Source organism: Alexandromys fortis, unplaced genomic scaffold (genome assembly GCF_014885135.2).
Source record: "Alexandromys fortis isolate MF-2015 unplaced genomic scaffold, M_Fortis_MF-2015_v1.1 scaffold_110, whole genome shotgun sequence".
Taxonomy (NCBI): Eukaryota; Metazoa; Chordata; class Mammalia; order Rodentia; family Cricetidae; genus Alexandromys; species Alexandromys fortis.
Genome location: NW_026068014.1, coordinates 4,875,873 through 4,882,951, shown reverse-complemented (window position 1 = coordinate 4,882,951; position 7,079 = coordinate 4,875,873).

Sequence of the window (7,079 nt, the reverse complement as noted above, 5' to 3'; positions counted from 1 at the left end):
TTAACATATAATTACAAAATAATATAATATATAATACACATACACACACATATATTAGAGGCTGAGGAGGTAGCACAGAGGTAAGAGTTCTTTCTGTGTAACCATGGAGACCTAAGTTTGCATTCCAGCACTCACAAAAAAAAAAAAGCCAAATGTTGCTGTATCTGTGCCTGTAATTTCAGTGCTGTGACAGCATATAAAGTAAGAACATTAGGGCTTTCCAGCAACCACCCCACCCTCTCTCAGGGATCAGGACAGAGAGTGATAAATAGGAAACTCAGCATCTTCTGGCTTCTGAATGTGTACTCACACACAAATGTACATACGCACCACACTCAGGAACACACACACACACTATGGGAAAAACATATTTTAAAAGTTGTAAGAGTCACATACTTTAGAACAATGTGAGATCAGCAAAGCATAATAGAAAACAATACTGGACTACTTTATTAATTCTTCCATACATATATTAAAGTTTTTCTTAATTTATGAAACACTCAACTTGGTCTCATCACCCTAGAGTGTTCTGAGCAGCCCACCACCTCCTTCTTCATACATGTTCTTCATTTGCAATAGTATTCATTCTAGCCATTCTTGTAAGAGTTGAATTCAGACGAATCATTGAGAGTGATTTAACAAAGTTCTACTGTCTTATCGTGATTGTTGTGTAAGAAGCCACATAAAATCAACTGTTTTCTCAGCTCTGTGGGAGGCCTGAGTCCATCTGAGGCTTTGTCTGCACACAGTAGAACACTGAATTATTGAGGGTATTGACTGAGCCTATAGCTAGCTGCAGTTAGACAACTCAGGACTGGTTTCTCTCATGGTTTGAAAACTTCAATTGATATTATTTGACGTTAGAGTTTTATTTTACCTTTATTTTCCTTTTAATTCTCATAAAATGCTGTTTTATTGTGTTCTAGATGGAATCTATTTTATGTAAACATTATTCCGTATTAAGGAAGAAAATAAGGTCTTGGCAAACATTAATCGTAAATGATGAAACATGTAGCTACAACACACAGTATTTGTATTCGTTTGTATAAGACCAGAATCTGTTAATACAAAGAATTTAGACGTTGGTCACTGAAGGTGACACATACCTGGAATCCTAGGACTGGAAAGGCTGAGGCAGGAGGATTGCACTTGAGACTAACCTAGTCTCCTGTAGTGAGATACTGTCTTGACAAAAACAAACCACACACACAAATAGATGTTTCTTAACAAATATTTGGTAAAAACGACAAATCACAGGTTTACCTGGCTGTTCAAAATTTATAAAAATCTCAAAGTATAAGCAAAGAAGGAAAAAGCCAGAGAGAAAGTGAACTGTTAAACGTTCAGAATGGTTCCATGATATGGCCTTCCCCTCCTTTTTGAATCACTAAGTCTCATAGGAAAGCTGGACGCTGCCCTTTGGTTCACGAGTTTCCAAAATCAGGAGATATGCCCACTGTCTCCTTTGGAACACCAAGAGCAAGAACTCAGATCTAGCAGAGACAGGAATTTTTCTGACATTTCAAAGACTCCCTAGACAGTGAGAAATTAAGTCAGAAAAGGACCTATATGGTCTCTTGGGTCATGACAAAGGGAATGGCAGTGATAATAGCAGGGACTCACAGCCAATACAACAGGGAGCAGAAGGCAGATAACAGTGTGTACTACGGCTCTGCTTGAAGATATAGTCATCGCCCAAGGCCCAGTCTCTGTACTCAAGGCCAAAGCCTCTTGTTCTCAGTCTTCACGCAGAAGCCTGAGGGATACACTGAATGTGACATCTTTAAATTGAAAACGTTTTTTCTTTGGAAGCCACAGTTAGTTTGGATGGGAGTATAAAAGACAAATTCGTCTCAGAAACATAGAACCCTGCATTCCTCGTCTACATCAATGTATGGCTTATGAAGGTCAAACCCACGGACCTGTTTTATTTAACATTTTAACAAGATTCAGGACTTTGGGCCTTCTGGGAAAACAAAGGCTAATTTGTTCAACTGAAAAGTGTTGATTCATGTCATGTTTAGCTTTGAAGCCTGAAATCTAAAGAATAGTCCTACAATATGATGGACAAAGAAAGCTTCTACCATTGAAATCATTGCGTGAATAAAGTTAGGTGAAATGAATCTTAAGCGCAGGAATTGTAAAACACCTCACACACACACACACACACACACACACACACAATGCACACATGCATAGTCCTGTGGCTATTCATAGGAGCCTTTGATTTAAGAGTCTGAGATAAAGTTTAGACATTTTTTTAACCAATTTAATTTTCCAATCAAAATTGATGCTGACCAGAAGGTCCACACTACAAAGGTTAGTTCCTCCCAGGAAAAGTCCAGAGGCCAAATACAGCTAAGGAAGCTTTCTCTCCTTGGATCTTTTCTAGAACCGTCCCTACCTTTGCTTTTCTTCTGTGACTTTCCCTTTGGCCCTCCAAACCTGCAGCTTAGTACATTCAACTGAAAACAAAACAAAACACCATTGCCTCGTTTAGATTAGAAATGCTTTGCGGAATGCGTGTCTTGGTTCTGGTCTAGCCATTTGTAAAATGCTACTTCTCAAATTGCCTTCCAGAACCACATATTGCCAAAGGTCCCAGGATGTTGGCTTTCTTCCTTTACTCTTCATTTCAGGGAGAGGGATTAGACAAGATATTTCTCTCTATGTCATCCAAAAACACAAGCAGATAGTACAGTGCATTCATGTTCTGGACGTTCTGACAGAAAGCTTTTTAGTGGCCAAATGCCCTGAAGGCATAACCTAGTTTTCCAACACCCCATTGCTAAGTTAAAATCTCATGGAGTTTTATGGCAAACAAGAAAACCAGATTTATTTAAAGTTCATTGGTGATTTAAAAATGAATAAAACTTTCTACAGTGTAGACTATTTATTTATTTATTAAAATTATTTTTATTGAGCTATATATTGTTCTCTGCTCCCCTCCCTTCCTCCCCCTTCCTCTTCTACCCTCTCCCATGATCCCCACCCTCCCAATTTACTCAGAAGATCTTGTCTTTTTCTACTTCCCATGTAGATTAGATCCATGTGTGACTCTCTTAGGGTCCTCTTTGCTGTCTAGGTTCTCTGGAATTGTGAATTGTAGGCTGGTTTTTCTTTGCTTTATGTCTAAAAGCCACTCGTGAGTGAGTACATATTATATTTGTCTTTCTGGGTCTGGGTTACCTCACTCAATTAGGGTGTTTTCTAGATCTGTCCATTTGCCTTCAAATCTCAAGATGTCATTTGATTTTAATCGTTCACTTGTTAACTCATCCATTTATTTGCTGCTCACTTAAAGCCAAGCATAAATAATAAAAATGAACGAGGGGAGTGTTACAATTCAGATAAGGACTAATTGGACAACATACCAAGAACTGGATTAGAGAAACAGCAATATATGATGTGTATATTCTTCTGTCAGTCATCTGTGTGTCTCAAGTTATCACTAAAATGACCAAAGGGTAGTGGTGCATGCCTTTAATCCCAGTGTTCAGAAGGCAGAAGCAGGTGGATCTCTGAGTTTGAGGCCAGCCTGGTCTACAGAGAGAAACTCTCTCTCAAAGAGGTTGGGGCATTATAAGAGATGGTGATTTACCTCTCTGCCTGGAGGATTTGTGACAAAGTCTTTGATTAGCCACCCACTCTGTTTCTAGTTTGTTCTTGTCTTGCCGCACTCAGCCACCGAGTGGACAGCTAACTGTGATCCGGCTGTAACCTATGGATGGAGAGCAGTGTGGAGTTCTTGGTGTCTGACCCCAGGGTTGTTTTCTAAATATTTCAGATTCTTAAATAAGTCACTGTATCATTCCCCAGTTGAGTCTTGCTCTTCAAGCTGTCATACATCGTGATTTCGTGTTTCTTTTTCTTCTCTTTGTACAGCAAGTAGTTTATGTTTCTAAGAAAAGCACTTTATTGGAAATAAAAATCTTTTTTTCCACTCACTTGGCCATTTTAACCATGAATAGTAGCACTCTAGGGACTTTTCCCAACTTGGACTGAGCACAGACATTTTGATATTTTTTTCCTCAAATTAAAAAGAGAGTTGTTTTCTATGCTTATCGGTTTGTTATATGCAAATTTGCACTGAGAAGCTGAATAACCTTTCAAAGCCCATGTCGGCTAAGACCACTGTGGAAGTGGATTCTGCACATCTCCAGATAAGACCAAAGGGATTGCTTCCTAAAAGACTCATTAAAGACTTTCTCAAGTTCCCGTATCTTATCATTTAATATGAAAACAGGAGCCGAGAGAGAGTTAAAGTTCAGGAGAAAGCAAGAGAGAAGGGAAGCTGGGGATGTGACGGACTGGCGTGCACATTTGCTCTAGGTGAATTATGAGAGAACAGTAGCTTACATTAATTTCTCAAAACCAATCACTAGACTTCACTGAGTTCTGAAGAGAGTGAGACAAACAAAATCACCATCAGGATTTCTGTTTCCTGTGTGAAGAGGACAACAGAAGCAGTTTTATCTGGATGCTGGCAGCAGGCATCTCATCATGGGGGAAATGGAGAGCCCTGCTCTGGATTCAGAAAGTAGGCAGCATTGTCTATCTACTAAGGATACCACCCTTCAAACTCTTTCAGTTTTTAAAGATTGTTTTTTGTAGGTATGTGTGTTTCTATGAATATCTGCCATGTTGAGGGCAGTGCCTTTGAAAGTCAGAACAGGACACTAAATTCTCTGGAGCTGGAGTTTACAGACATTTGTGAGTGGCTTGACATAGATACTGGAATTGAACTTGGGCCTCTGGAAGAACAGTGTGTGCTCTTATTTCCAACCTTTAAGCTCTTTTTCTTTTTAATTATACTTTTTAGTTTGCTTACCAAATAGTGAGACTCTGTGTTTCTCTTTCATACACCCAGATTTTGGGTAAGCTTCCATCCACTTCTCCCCCTCAAATGTCTAGAGAAGTATACTGATGCAGCTCCAACATCTCAGAGGAATAAATTAGACTTTCTGGGAGTGAATTTTACAATTCAAAGACAGATTTTATTTCTGGGTTGTAAATTCTAAATCTTCATCTTCTGGATGACTTTCTTCAAGACAAGACAGAATAAATCAGAGGTATACCAACGTCAGAAAGGTTCTGGTGTTCATATAAATTAAACTCAAATCTAAAAGTAAGATGTTGGGGAGAAAAAGGTCCTGTACCTTACCTATATTTAAACCAGACAATTTCTTGCAATAAATAAAGCAATTAAAATTACTGCCAAAAGAAGCAAAAAGAACAGAGGCAGGCGCATGTCTGTGAGTTCGAGACCAGCCTGGTCTACAGAGTTCGAGACCAGCCTGTTTAACAGAGCTAGTTCCAGGACAGGCTCCAAAGCCACAGAGAAACCCTGTCTCGAAAAAAAAAAAAAAAAAAAAAAAAAAAAAAAAAAAAAAAGAAGAAGAAGCAAAAAGAAAACACAAATATGTAGATTGTTGTGCTTTTGTTCAGAGTTTACATATTGTCATTGGTAGGAGGAAATGGCTACCTTCTGATCTATAGATATCAAAGTATTTTATGACCTTTTAATACCTGATATGGAAAACGGTTATCTTTTGACATTTACATTTTATTTTATTTGTGTGTTACCTAAGTGTTTGCATGTTCACCATATGTATGCAAGTGCCCATGGAGGGCAGGACATCAGAGATTCCCATGAACTAGAGTTATAGACAGTATAAGAACCCAGAGGCTGGTGCTAGGATTGAACCTTGCTCCTTTTTTTGAGTAACAAGTCCTCTTAACTTCTGCACTATCACAACAGCCTATGAATTCAGGTTTTTAACAAAGCAAGATAAGCAAACATTTAAAAATACTCACGAGCATAGAGAGCCATCTGATACACATCTCTCTAGACCCACGTTGTTCCCCACATACACTTTTACTCATGTCTGTTTAACTTTTTAACAGTCATCTCCAACTTTCTGGACGTTCCCTTTCTGCTTCCATTAAAGAACATTTGACCCCAGGTGGTGGCAGACCAGCGCAGGCGGTGGCAGACCGGCGCGGACCTGCCTTGTAGCAGGGACCAGAGGGGACCAGCAAGCAACACCCAGAGCAGATCGCCCACTAAAATTAAAGCAAAGAGGTAGGCCTTTGGTTGGCAAGGTCCCTGACAAAGGAGGAGCCAGGTCCTGTTCCTGAAGATCCTTCTGAGGGGTGAGAGGGATCTTAGCCTCCAGCAGGAGCCAGGAAACAGAGTGAGGGCATTTTGTAAGAGGAGCCCATGGCCAGCAGGGAAACCTGATCCGGTTTTAAAAGACACATTAGATAGCTTCGATAGGAGGAGATGGGCAGGTGCCAATGCAAGAATTCACCCAATAATCGGAAAAACAACATGAAAACACCAGAACCCAATGATCTTACAACAGAAGGACTTTAACACCCTAACACAGAAGAAGTGGAAAAAATTGACTTTATGAAAGCAATAGAGTCCCTTAAACAACATGTGAAAAATGCCCTTATAGAAATGGATGAGAAGTATAACCAAAAGTTTGAAGAAATGAGTTAATACGTACATGATACCCTGGGAAACCAAGAAAAAACGATCAAACAGGTAATGGAAACAGTTCAAGAATTAAAAACTGAAATGGAAGCAAGGAAGAAAACACAAACTGAGGACCAGCTGGATATGGAAATCCAGGTCAACGAGAAGAGCCTACAGAAACAAGCATAATAAATAGAATACAAGAAATAGAAGAAAGAATCTCAGATTCTGAGAACACCATGGAGAAAATAAACGCACTGATCAAAGAAAACAGCAAAGCCAACAAATTCTCATCACAAAACATTCAGGGAATATGGGACACAATAAAAAGACCAAACCTAAGAATAATAGGAATAGAAGAAGGAAAAGAGTCACAGCTCAAAGGCCCAGGAAATATTTTTAACAAAATTATAGAAGAAAACTTTCCCAACATAAATAAAGATATTGCTTTGAATATTCAAGAAGCATTCAGAACACCAAACAGACTGGATCAAAGAAAAACACCCCCTCGCCATATAATAATCAAAACACACAAAAAAAATATACAGGTTAAAGAAAGAATATTAAGAGCTGCAAAGGAAAAAGGCCAAGTAAC